General features: G+C 40.8%; 1 protein-coding gene across 3 annotated transcripts in view; it reads right to left on the bottom strand.

Annotated features, from left to right (window-relative positions):
- The window catches only part of LOC112072694 (testis-expressed protein 2), a 62,238-nt gene extending 50,483 nt beyond the window's left edge, over window positions 1–11,755 (bottom strand). For 2 of the 3 annotated variants that reach the window (XM_024140080.2, XM_024140082.2), the window contains exons 1-2: window positions 11,543–11,737; window positions 10,668–10,760 (exon numbers count right to left, since the gene is read on the bottom strand). The gene's annotated coding sequence lies outside the window, so the exon portion shown is untranslated. Of the gene's footprint in view, window positions 1–10,667; window positions 10,761–11,542 lie in introns of all 3 variants that reach the window. The other variant, XM_024140081.2, reaches the window with a different exon arrangement.
- Window positions 11,756–13,562: the final 1,807 nt, after the last annotated feature.

The raw sequence follows: 13,562 nt of genomic DNA, 5'->3' as shown, positions 1-13,562 counted from the left end.
TATGAGACATCTCTATTTCGGTCTGCTTTCGGCTCGAAACCAGAACTCAAGCCCAGACGCAACTAATCACAGTTTGCCTCGCCATATCTGTTTTTAAAAGCAATAGACATTGGCTTGGAAAGAAGAAATGTATACTCTAGATTTATTTCCCTCCCACCCTCCTTGTATCAGCCCTGTTTCTCCTAGTAAACAAGTAAATATATCCTGGAGGTAGGGATGGACGTGCCTGTTGCTAGGTACAGAGACTATGCCTGACCCACCTCGGTTATCGTTCATAGCCGACAGGTTGACATGTTTCTATAAATGGTCATTACTTCTGAGGAATATCAGAGGTTATTGACCCTGTCTGCACAAACAACTGTCTTCAGACTTTTCCTGGGGAAAAGACAAGAGCGCTCTCAGGAGTACGAGGAATCACTGAGCAATGAATACAAAATTAACAGCTGCCATATTGAAATAATTTGGCGAACTCCATTCGTGCCGGAGGAGCCATGGGCCTGTTAACAGAATGGACAATGTGATCAGAAGTCTTAGCCGGGTGTCTTCAGTTGCTGTCCAGTAGACCAATCGAAATATTTAAAATGTGTATGTTTCCATATATAGACGTGTTTCAATCAAATCAACTATATCCACTGAGCTTGTCTGATGCTTTAAGCGCATGGTTAGATAAAAATAATGAAGACACACAGATGACTAAAGGTAGTCCGACCGCAATTGATTTGATTGTGCCATGTCAGGCTCAGGCTTGCTGTAAAAATATTAAATGACAACAAGTGACTGACTAGCACCCGTTGTCTCTCTCTGCTCCCTGCTGCAGCGTCCACCACAGAACATCAGTGTTTATCGCGCTGTCGGTGTTGCTGAAGCTGCACCATAATCATTTCTGACTGTTACTGAAATCCCTCATTTGTTTAGGCAAAACATTCCCTATTCACTCAACCCTTGCTCTCTTCACGTGACACATGAATGCATTGCATGCACGTGACCAATAGGGCCTGACCTATTGCGTATCACAACCACATTACTAAATTGGTTATAACAAACTGTGGGACCTTATATGAGTGTGTGCCTTTCCAAATCATGTCCAATCAATTGAATTTACCACAGGTGGACTCCAATCAAGTTGTAGAAACATCAAGAATGGTCAGGGGAAACAGGATGCACCTGAGCTCAATTTAAAATCTCATAGAAAAGCGTCTGAATACTTACGTAAAATGTGATAAGTTTTTTTATATCTAAAAACCTGTTTTTGCTTTGTCATTATGGGGTATTGTGTAGAATGATGAGGGGGAAAAACAAATTGAATCCATTTTAGAATAAGACTAACGTAACAAAATGTGAAAAAAGTCAAGGGGTCTGAATACTTTCCAAATGCACTGTAAGTATTGAAATAAAGGCCTAAGTAAGTTACAGCTCAATGGTGGTTATAGAACGCTGCTATACTAATGAWAATGACATTAGCCTACTTATTATAATGATGATCATAATAGTAACAATACAAATACGAAGGAGATCATTACTTTATAAATATTATTTCTCTTACAATTTGGAACAGTATACACGCTAAATAAATAACACCAGAGTGGCTGTTCTAATGGAAAACAAGAGTTTCCGGGGGCTTCCATTCAGCCACAAGAGCATTAGTGAGATCGGGTACTGATGTTGGGCGACTGGGCATGGCTCGCAGTCGGCGTTTCAATGAATCCTAAAGGTGTTCAATGGGGTTGAGGTCAGGGCTCTGTGCAGGCCAGTCGAGTTCTTCCACACCGATCTTGACAAACCATTTCTGTATAGACCTCGCTTTGTGCACGGCGGCATTGTCATGCTGAAACAGAAAAGGGCCTTCCCCAAGTTGGAAGCACAGAATCATCTAGAATGTCATTGTATGCTGTAGCGTTAAGATTTCCCTTCACTGGAACTAAGGGGCCTAGCCCGAACCATGAAAAACAGCCCCATACCATTATTCCTTCTCCACCAAACTTTACAGTTGGTACTATGCATTGGGAAGGTAGCGTTCTCCAACCATCCGGCAAACCCAGATTCACCCGTCAGACTGGTGAAGCGTGATTCATCACTCCAAAAAAACACGTTTTCACTGCTCCAGAGTCCAATGACGGTGAGCTTAGGCTTGTGTGCGGCTGTTCGCCAATGAAAACCAATTTCATGAAGTTTCCGACGAACAGTTCTTGTGACGACTTTGCTTTCAGAGGCAGTTTGGAATTCAGTAGTGAGTGTTGTAACCGAGGACAGACAATTTTTACGCACTATAAGAGCTTGTGTGGCCTACCACTTCACAGTTGAGCCGTTGTTGCTCCTAGACATTTCCACTTCACAATAATAGCACTTACAGTTGACCGGGGCAGCTCTAGCAGGGCTGACGAATTTGACGAACTGACTTGTTTGAAAAGGTGGCATCCTATGACAATGCCACATTGAAAGTAACTGAGCTCTTCAGTAAGGCCATTCTACTGACAATGTTTGTCTACGGAGATTGCATGGCTGTTTGCTCGATTTTATACACCTGTCAGCAAAGGTTTTGGCTGAAATAGCCGAATCCACTAATTTGAAGGTGTGTCCACATACTTTTGTATATATAGTGTATATGGATGATTTATAAAGCCAGGTACATTTAACAGTTAGGTTGTTGATCATAGACCAAATTAAGTTGGTTTCCTCTCTCCTCACTTTTCTTAGACAATTAAGGCAAGGGCTGTTTCCTCGTCTCCTAACTCCGCTGCTGCCTCCGCCGCATTGTTCTAAACACCAATATGCTGGTTAACTTTGCAATTATGCACATAGCAACATGGTCTAGGAAAAGGCGTCAATTCAACAGCGCACTGATGTTTCAGAACAGCGACCGCAATCCAACACGGGAGAAAGCGCATTTGTTAAAAAAGAATATTATTTTTATTAGCGTTGCACTATTGTTCTAATGTAATAGAACCATATACAATTTCAGTAATGCATGTCTTAGAGTGATGGACTGTGCCATCCCCACGGCCTCCACAATGGATTAGTCCACTCAGACGGGTGTCCTGTAGACCATTATTTTTACTATTGCTCGACTAAAGAATTCTGTCGACCAACAGCCTATTGACCAGTCGACTAAATGGGGTCAGCCCTACTATCCAGACAATCATCTTAGCAGATGTCCACTGACACCCCAGTGAGAATTTCTAGACCCACCACATCCACTGTCCGGTCTGTCCGTCCATCCATCAGTACACACTGATCTTTGTATAGAGGCTCCTCCAGAGGCTATTGGTGCCCCGTGTGAGGCGTGTGGGAAAAGTGGGCCTAATTGAGCAACTCACCGCCTCTCAATCAATGAATATGACTATAAATCAACATTTCTGATCAACATGTCTGTCAATTTTCTCCCAAATTCAATTCTGTGGTATGCAAATTGTATCATCAGAAAGTGTGTCTAATAATGTGATTGAATAAAAAGTCAACAATTTAATAAGATATAACAGTAAATTTGTAATGTTGCAACATAATATTGCACTATTTTTTATTAAGGCAAGTGCTTCAATACAGAGTTCTACTAAGTGTTTCATTAAATCAAAAAAGTAATGCAAGAATCTAGATAACAATGCAGCAACKTTCTCTGTTTCCAGCTGGCTGAGGATGTTTGTGACTGCCTGGGATGATGACTTTTCTGCAACAAACTCTGTACAGATGAACATGCTCTGCATGGTACTTCACTGTCTCAAAACAGCTATTCCATCTGGAGCTCACTGCTTCAGGAGGAGCCTTGGCCTGCACAAACTCCTTCATAATGAGGAAGCTCACCTATCTTCTCTTTCTGGCAGGCTTCTTGAAGGCAGATCTCATCCATGTCACAAGTGATGCAACTTCAGAGACATTTGTAGTGCTGCCAGGTCTCAACCACCAGATTGATGACATGGCAGAGACAGGTTACACGGACACTGTTGGGCATCACTCCTTTCAGAACGTCCTTGTATGCCTTCAGGCAGTAGGAGGCTTCATCTGTGACCACTTCCCAGGCATCATTTAGGTTCAGATCGTTGCTGTGGAGGGAGGCTAGTATAGCTTGGGACATTGAGTAGATGCATCTGTCCATGAAAATGACATCCACCAGGAAGTACTGGTTTTCAACACCTGCAATGAAAGATAAGGAAAAACTTGAATTATGTTTTAACCTAAAATAATATTGTGACAAAATAAGTGTTATTTAAATTTCAAGTGTAAACACAATATAGATACAGCGATAGTCAGCTGGATGGAGAGGCAGACAGCTGCTGACATTATGCATCCTATATTTCACCACGATAGCTCGTCATTTGGAATATCACAATTTGCATGCGTACAATTCACATTGCAGAATGTAAATGTAGGCTATTGCAACGGTATATTAATAGGATGTTAAGTTAACTCACCAATGACAATGTTTAGAACGCTGCAATCCCTTGCACCGGTTGTCTAGTCAACAACCAGAGCAAATTTCTTCCCATGGATCTTCTGTAGAACAGCAATGTTGGTCAAACACACGGGGCAGGCGCATTTGACGGAGGCTGCTCTCATTTTCGGGCAACGCTCCTCCCTGTTTGCAATGCTTCACTAGAAACGGTCGTAGCTTTCTTAGGTTTTCTAAGGGGATGTCAGACTCGGCGCACACAGCCACAAAGTCCTGAATAAATTCTCGACTTGAATCTGTTGATGCGCCTTGCACTAGTAATGGTCATTTGAAGAGGCATGCTCTGGCTAACACAGTGCTTTTCCTTGTTCTTCACATGGGCTTTAAAATTTAAGTAGTCTTCACACTTATTTTTACAGGTCCAATCAATAGTATGTTGACGTCAAATTTGTACGTTTTTTTTTGATGACTTGACCCTCTCAGACGGCCTCTTCGATATATTTCTCAAAGTGACAGCCAAGTTGTGAGTTGACGTAAGGGTCCCACACACGACCGACCCCTCTCTCAAAACACCCCAATCGAAAACGGAATTATTTCTCTAGGCCTACTCGTCCGTAATTTTACAATTATGAAATAATTTAGGTTACTACAATAATTAGGCCTAATGCAGAATTTTTTAATTTAAAAAAAAAATCGATTTCAGCCAAATTATGGAAAATTGTGCAATATTCTACATTACAGTTGATTCCATTTTTATTACCAAATTCCGTGATTGCGTCCATGTTTTCCGCATCACCGAAATCATAAGGCCCTACATTTTCATCTGGGTAAGCCCACTGTCTCCCGGGAAGAATGTCAGTCTTGCCAAGAGGAGAATAATGGTGATAGAAACGGCCGACAACTAGCATCAAAAATATTTCAAAAGAAATACTCAAGCACGGGCACTTCTGCCGCCATTTCTCGCTCTGCATAGAGCACATTCCGCAGACCACATTCCAGATTCACAAATCACAACGACGAGTCATCGTGAAACATCGCCAAGTATTTTTCCTCATGAGAGACAAACTGATTGATTTACATAATTGTTTTGGGTTGCACTGCAGATGAAGGTTCAGTTAGCCTAAGTGCCTAATGCTACAACTGTTGTCTGTCTGATCTGATAAGAGAGTGCATTTTGAGGATACTAGGGCAATGGGAAACAAGGCCAAAAGAAAAGCCTGTTTATTGAACTCCTGTGCCCTCCTGCCTTAACACCAGTCAAACCTGTTTAGATCAAAACCAACAACAATGCCATTCCATGGAGTTAAACTCCACCAGCTTTGACCTGTATTTGCATCGACATGTTTGGGTTGATAGAAAGAGCCTGTTGGACTTGATCAACTGTGGCAGGGCAATGTGGTGAGTTTCCACAATTGCTCAGCTTTCTGCCACACCTGTTACGGCCTCTGAACGGCTAATCTGTGACATGGACCATGACGCAACAACACACAACACTACAGTTGAGTCAACAACTCAGTGCTCTGCTCTATAAAGAGTAGGGTTGCAAAGGGTCAGAAACTTTCCGGTAAATTTCCAGATTTTTATACGAAAATTTTTCATGGGAAATTTGGGGTATTTTGCTTAAATTCATCAAAAAAAGTTGGCTTATAACAGTGAACCTTTTTTGTGGGTTACGCAAGGCAATTCTAGGTCTTGTGGCATATTTTGGTTAAACTATCCCCAATTCAATGGAATTGCAACCCTCTGCATGCACAGTGCATTCTTCCATCACATGTACAGCTGATTCTCAAGATCTTTGCACACTAATGAGATGCTATTGAGCCCACACTACTACACTGTCTGAGCCAAGGACTACATGCTGTCTGGTAAGTTTTGATTACAATACTGGGTGGGGTGAATATATTTTATATGACATACATTATTTTTGTTAACTAGTAAATAGTAGCCTACAGCAAATTTAAATAATTTCTAACTTGTTAACACTTTCTACTAGTTAGTTTCTGCTACCATGTGGGTTTTAGCTTGCTTGAGCCTGCTAACTGAGTGTAAATTCACGTTTCCATCCCTGTTCACCCGCTTCCATAACATTCACCTGTTTCAGTTTAAAACATGTATCTTACAAAGGAGTTGTTAAATCTAACTGCTTAACTATTTATCTGTACATGGAATTGTATTTTACTCATTTTTTTCTAATCTTTACAGGAACATTCCACAGGCGCTATCTGATGTGTGGAGACATTTCACTGCAGCTAATGTAGAAGGAAAACCTGTGTACTTTTGCAAATAGTGTGCCAAATCATATGTGAAGAATGCAACAAATATGCAGAATCATCTGGCCAAGTACATAAAGTTCCCTCAGCTCTCACAACCTCTGAGAAAAGTCCCTCTACTACAGACACCTTACCGATAGCAACATCTCATGGTCTTTTTTGACTCAATGGAAGAACGTAATCAGAGAAATGCTGATGAATGTCTTGCTCGAGCTGTGTATTCAACTGGTTCACATCTGATGCTCACAGGCAATGTGTATTGGAAGAGATTTCTGAATGTTCTACACCTCTCCAACCAGACATGCTTTATTTACTCATTTTCTGGATGCAGAGTTCAACAGAGTTCAAGTGAAGGTCAAGCAAATCATAGAGAAAGCAGACCGTATTGTCATCTTCTCTGATGTGTGGTAGAATGTTCYTGGGCAATGAATAATTAACWACKTCATCTCCACCCCTCAACCAGTATTCTACAAGAGCACAGACACAAGGGACAACAGACACACCGGTCTRTACATTGCAGATGAGCTGAAGGCWGTCATCAATGACCTTGGACCACAGAAGYTTTTTGCACTGGTGACAGACKATGCTGCGAACATGAAGGCTGKTTGGTCTGAAGTGGAGGAGTCCTACCCTCACATCACACCCATTGGCTGTGCTGCTCATGCATTGAATCTGCTCCTCAAGGACGTCTTGGCACTGAAAACAATGGATACAATCTACATGAGAGCCAAGGAAATGGTTAGGTATGTGAAGGGTCATCAAGTTATAGCAGCAATCTACCTCATCAAGCAAAGTGAGAAGAATAAGAGCACCACATTGAAGCTGCCCAGCAACACCCGTTGGGGTGGTATTGTCATCATGTTTAACAGTCTCCTGGAGAGGAAGGAGTCTCTCCAAGAAATGCCCATAACACAGTCTGCCGATATGGAAAGCCCCATCAAGAGGATCCTCCTGGATGATGTATTTTGGGAGAGAGTGGTAAGCAGCCTCGAACCTATAGCAGTAGTCATTGCACAGATTGAGGGAAACAATGCCATCCTGTCTGATTTTCAGTCTCTGCTTGCAGATGTAAGAGAAGAAATCTGTACTGCACTGCTGCTCCAAGCAGAGGAAACTGCCGTTCTGAAATACATCAAGTGTGAAGACATCTGCCTGAAGCCAATACACGCCGCAGCGTACATGTTGGACCCCAAGTATGCTGGCAAGAGCATCCTGTCTGGTGCAGAGATCAACAAGGTCTATGGTGTCATCACTACCGTGTCTCGCCACCTTGGCCTGGTTCTTGGCAGTCTGGCGAAGTACACTTCCAAGCAAGGGCTTTAGGATGGAGATGCAATATGGCAGTCATGCCAACATATCTCACCAGCTACCTGGTGGAAGGGATTTGTGGATCTGAGGCTCTTTCCCCTGTTGCCTCCATCATCCTCCAAATCGCACCGACATCAGCCGCCTCAGAGCGCAACTGGTCCTTGTTTGGGAACACACACACCAAAGCACGCAACAGGCTGACCAATACAAGGGTTGAAAAATTGGTGGCCACCCGGGAAAATGTTTGGCTTTTTGAGCCTGACAACGAGCCATCCTCAAGGTTGGAAAGTGACAGTGAAGATGAGGGCTCAGTCTGATGTTAAAGAGGTGGACATTGAGGAGGTCCAGGGAGAAGACATGGAAGCCTTAGAGGAAGACAACCAAAGCATTTTACAGATGTATGTTGAAAATGTTTTTGGGAGATGTGATGGATCATTGGGGATCATTCAATATTCCCTTTCTTTTGTTGTTCAGTGAAATCATCCCATGTGAAGAGTCAACTCATTTAATTAAAGTTCAATTCGTAACTAAATCGTTAAAAAATATATATATTATTGGAAGGATTTAATCATTTGCAATTATGTCTACTTATGATAAGGTAAACAGTTGATGTTTCTGTCTCCATAAGATATGGTAAATATATCCAATGCCAAAAACATCTACATTTAAATGGTATTAATATGCATATATTTCCGTTAATTCCCATGGAACGTTTCCACCTCTGAATATCCCCCAAAATGTGCAACCCTAATAAAGAGCCATTACAAAATGGTATGAACGGTAATTTGGTGACTGATGAAGGATGAGAAATGAGCTTGAGTATAAAAATAGACCAACATCTTGGAAATATTTAGGTGAGCAGGTGGCCAAGTAGTGAGTCAGGGGCAAAGCCATGAACAGGTGCTGAGTCAACAGGGTGTAATCCGTTGGCCCAGCATAAAACTGTGATAAGCAGCACATTTTCCCAGTCTCACGAACAATAACGCAGTGTGGTATTACCAGCATTCTACAGGGAGGCCTCTGCACTGTGAAGAAAACAGCCTACACACACCTGTTCTATGACATTACAAAACAGGATAGATGGAGATCCGTCGTCAGTCACCAAAGTTAAACAACAAGCAGGGGATGTTCGGCTAGAAAAAAAATACATAACATTTCAGCCTGTACTCAAATCAGTTAGCTTTCTGCTAACTTGTTATGGAGGGGGTCGCTATCCGGCCTAAAATTAACATGAGACCTTCTAAGACCTCGACCTCACGACCACATGTGCCAATGTGGTCAAAGTGAACAGTCGCCACGATTACCAGAGGGAAATCAAAACAGATTTGTTTCACGGCAGCTTTTGCCTGACGGGAACAGACGGCTTGCTTTGATTTTCCTTTCTACTGTATAACAGACATCCATTTCACTATGCCTCTGGTGTTTTGCTGTAGATAGACAAGCGTGACTTCTCTTTCTGATGCATCTGCTACAGGAATTAGGCTAAGCTTAGTGAGTCTTAAACAGGTGCTTCTGCACTCTATCCATTCTCTCGCTTTCACACGTTATAACTCGACACATAAATCCAGAGGATTTCACACTACTCAAGGCCATGTCTCGTGTGGATGGTGTTTTCGGATGTGGGGAAAGTGCTTTTGACTAAAACACTGAGCAATTCTATTAATAGCCTTAGTGTTAGGCTAGGTGATGTGTTGCGAGAGTTAAGTAAAGGATGTGGAGACGGATTTAGTAGAATTTGCCTAACGGTAGCTTGCCTAGCACATACAATATTGTATTGAGTACACATGAGGCCCCTTGAAATGACTCATGCTAGAGGGCAGTGTAAAAAGGGTGCAACCAACAGTGGATCATTAACCAATGACACTGTACCCAAACCGTTTCCATGGTGAAATACGATTTTGAGAGGTTTCGCACACACTATCAGGACATCAAATAATGATCAATAGCACAAACATATGATCAATAGCACAAACAGATAATCCCTTACACATAGGCCTCTGGGAAACACCATGGAAAACAAATTGTTTATGCAAAATAGGAAGGCCAAGCCTAGGCCTACAAGAAGTGCAAAGGGTTGCTAAACCAAAACTGTTGAGTCTTTCTTGGGATACATTTGTTTAAGGAAAACAGTTGAACAATCATTTCACAGGACTTGTTTATTTTATCACAGTACTGAATGGCAGCCACAGACAGCCATTTACTTTTCACTTGGCCAATTAGTCAAATCCATGTCAAAGTACCTGACAAATACCTCAGGTCTGCTCAAAAAGACTAACAGCAGAGGGCATTCGTCTCAGCAGCAGTGAACGTCAGTGACAACGTCTATTTCCTTGTATTTGTTTGGGCTGAAAATAGACATACTGATCTGTGGAGTCTGCTGAGGGGAGGACGGCTCATAATAATGGCTGGAAAGGAGCGAATGGAACGGCATCAAACACATATTTGATACCGTTGCACTCATTCTGCTCTAGTCATTACCACGAGCCCTGTCTGTCTTATTATGGTTCCCCTAGAACCTGTCCTTGACTGCTGCTGCAATCTCAATCTGTTCCAATAGAATAAAGGCTGTGTGTTACAGAAATCAGTGTCTCTCTTTCTCATCATCTGTTATTTTCTTCCCCCCCGCCCCCTCTCTCTCTCTCTCAAAGGTCAGTTGTGTCAGAGAATGGATCAATGATCAGTTCCAAATTTACTGGCAAAGCGCTTACCTCGTATCCTTAGTGCCATTCAATCCAGCATCGCCTCAGCGTCTGCATTCATGTAGAGTCGACTCTCACATGTCCATCGTGTTCAATGATCTGCTAAATAGAACAAAATCAATAATGGTCATATAGATTTTTGCACATCAAACATGTGCAATCGCACAACACACACACACTAACTTAACGCCACATTGGACTTGCTGTGTAACTAAGCAGTTTTCATCATGTTGTCATCACTCAAACATTCGCTCAGGTGAGAAATGTTTCGAAAGATGTATTCCAACTTACCCACAGTCTGCATTTGAGATAAATGTTGTCCAGAACAGTATAACTAGCTACTGTACGTATACAATGACTAACGTTGCCCATCTGGCTTTTTAGTTGCTTCAAAGAACAGTTTAAAACATATGAAAGCAACTTCCTGCTTATGTTATGAACTATAAGGAAACACGGGCAATGTTGTATCGATCAGTAAGTTTATGTTGCATAATAAACTATGCATACACTGCTAGCTAACAGTAACTTTGCCAGCTAACAGTAACTCGCTAGCGTTTAGCTATGGGTGAACCAAAGCCCTAGCAAACTCCCTAGTTTAGTTTGGGATGCATCTAAACCTAATGACTAGCTAATTTACCTAGTTGCTAGCTAGCTAACGTTAATTGTCTCAAAACAACTCTCGCTTTTACATTTCAACATTCACTCTTGTGAAACCCCTGCTCGAAATGGTTTGTTTTACAAAATAACGAAGTCGTTTGTAAAAAAAAAAAAAACAATCTTTGTAAACCGCTGGCTACGTGACATTTCTCGACAATAAAGCCAAAGGTGTCAAAACTGAAACTCCGATAAAGAGGTGTGTTTTGCCTAAACAAGCGCGAGCTTACCGTGTCCCGAGTTCATAACCTCTCGAGCGAGCAAGATTACAAAATCCACTGAATGAATATGAACAGTTTACCGGACAGTAACAAAACGTTGTATTGTTATCACTTCCAAGTACTGCGTCGTTGTCTGAGCCTCATTTCATGCCCAGCCTGTTGACAGCTGACTGCTGGAAGCACAGAGTTCCTGAGTGAAAAAAACCCATTAACGTCTTCCAAGACTAAAGTAATCAAAGTCGATAAGTAGGATCGTCAACCCGAACCCGTTCGGGGATTGATTATATAGAAGTTTTTCGGATTGTTTTAATTATTATTTTAGGACTATAAAATGGACTTGAAATAAATGTCACAGATAAAAAGGTTACGAAAAATGTGCAATGAAAATGACATAGGCCTTTATAGGTTAGAACTGGAGCACAGTTGGAGCACACAGATACACTTTGTAACTTTTGTCTCTGGGTCTTTCCACTGTGGATTGTCTCATAATACTACAAAAAATAAGCAATAATTGTTCTTGACTATCTAGCCATCAAATACACTAACACGCACACGAAATGCTTGAAATGATGCATCATTGAGTTTCTTGATTTCAAAGAGTAGATTATTATTTGTGTCATTGAATCGATTGGATTCATCAGAAAAATATACATAACTTTTGTGGGAATTGCTTGTTCTTATATAATATAATGGGATTTTATCTTTTTTTTTTTTTGTTAAACCTGCTGCTGGTCCTGACGTTGATGCGGTATTGAATATTATCAAGATCATGATGTAATTTAATCACAGTTGGATTTTTTTCACCTCCCCATTTTATGACTTTCACACAGCTTCAGATCGTCCTTGGTTGAGAAAAGTGCAATTAGTTTGAAGTTGAATTATTTGAATTAAAGGCTTGTATGGTAATGAAAGCATCGCCATCTAGTGTTAATGACTTATAACTGTTGCTACTCCCCCAATACATTTGGGACATGTTTGTATCCACTACAGAAAATCATCTCCGGAATCTAGCTACATTACATTTAATGCACATGTTTACTTTATACAAATTACATGTATAAAGACTATGTTTAGATTCGTCACAGACTCTATTCAAACTCTTATAGAATACTAAGCAATACCAAAAATAAACAAAGAGTGTTCAGAAAACTCTGCACCATACCTTGCTTGTTCAAGATGTCTAATCAATTCAATCACTTCCTTCCTAACTCTGTGTCTTTCATCTCTCAAAGACAGAACCACAAACAAGACAAGTTACAAACTCAAAGTATTCTAAATTAAATCACTAAGCCCCTTGCATGCAGACAAGATGAAAGAGAATTCTGCCTAGATAGAAACATGGCAGTTGGCACACTATCTGAAATCTGCAGTGTGATGACGTTTGTCTGCTTACCAACTCCCCAGTGGGGTTATGGTAATGAGTTGTGACACAGAATAAATGTAATGTTAGTCTTTTGTTTTCATTTATTCCCTTAATAAGTCCTCACTGCTTCTCAAGTCTGTCAAGCCCCACTCACTGTTATTGAAATATTACTTTACTCTTCAACTGTAGTCTTCTTATGTATATGTGTATGTCTCAGGATCAGTTCAATCTTTTTGTATTATGTCAGTTTCAATAGATTAAAATGATTGATTATTTCAAATTCATTTTACAAATCTAAGAATATAATAGTTTACCAAGTTACCAATTACTTCACACTGGAAGAAGTTGAGCTAGAGTAAAGCTACACCGAGTATACAAATATACACTGAGTATACAAATATACAAATATACACTGAGTATACAAATATACAAATATACACTGAGTATACAAATATACAAAATACACTGAGTATGCAAAACATTAGGAACACCGTCCTAATATTGAGTTATTCTTTTTCTTTTTTAGCTATATATTTTTTTAAATGTAGGAAATGTAGTGGGCAGTTGGCTTGTTCCACGAAATGAGTACCTTTTGATATTTTAAGAAGAAATTGTGCTCCAATATTACATTTTAAAACCCCCTTATTTTCAATGAAGTGCCCTTTA

Source organism: Salvelinus sp. IW2-2015, unplaced genomic scaffold (assembly GCF_002910315.2).
Source record: "Salvelinus sp. IW2-2015 unplaced genomic scaffold, ASM291031v2 Un_scaffold2004, whole genome shotgun sequence".
Classification (NCBI taxonomy): Eukaryota; Metazoa; Chordata; class Actinopteri; order Salmoniformes; family Salmonidae; genus Salvelinus; species Salvelinus sp. IW2-2015.
The sequence above is the reverse complement of the archived record's forward strand: the minus strand, read 5'-3'. Positions and strand labels throughout refer to the sequence as shown.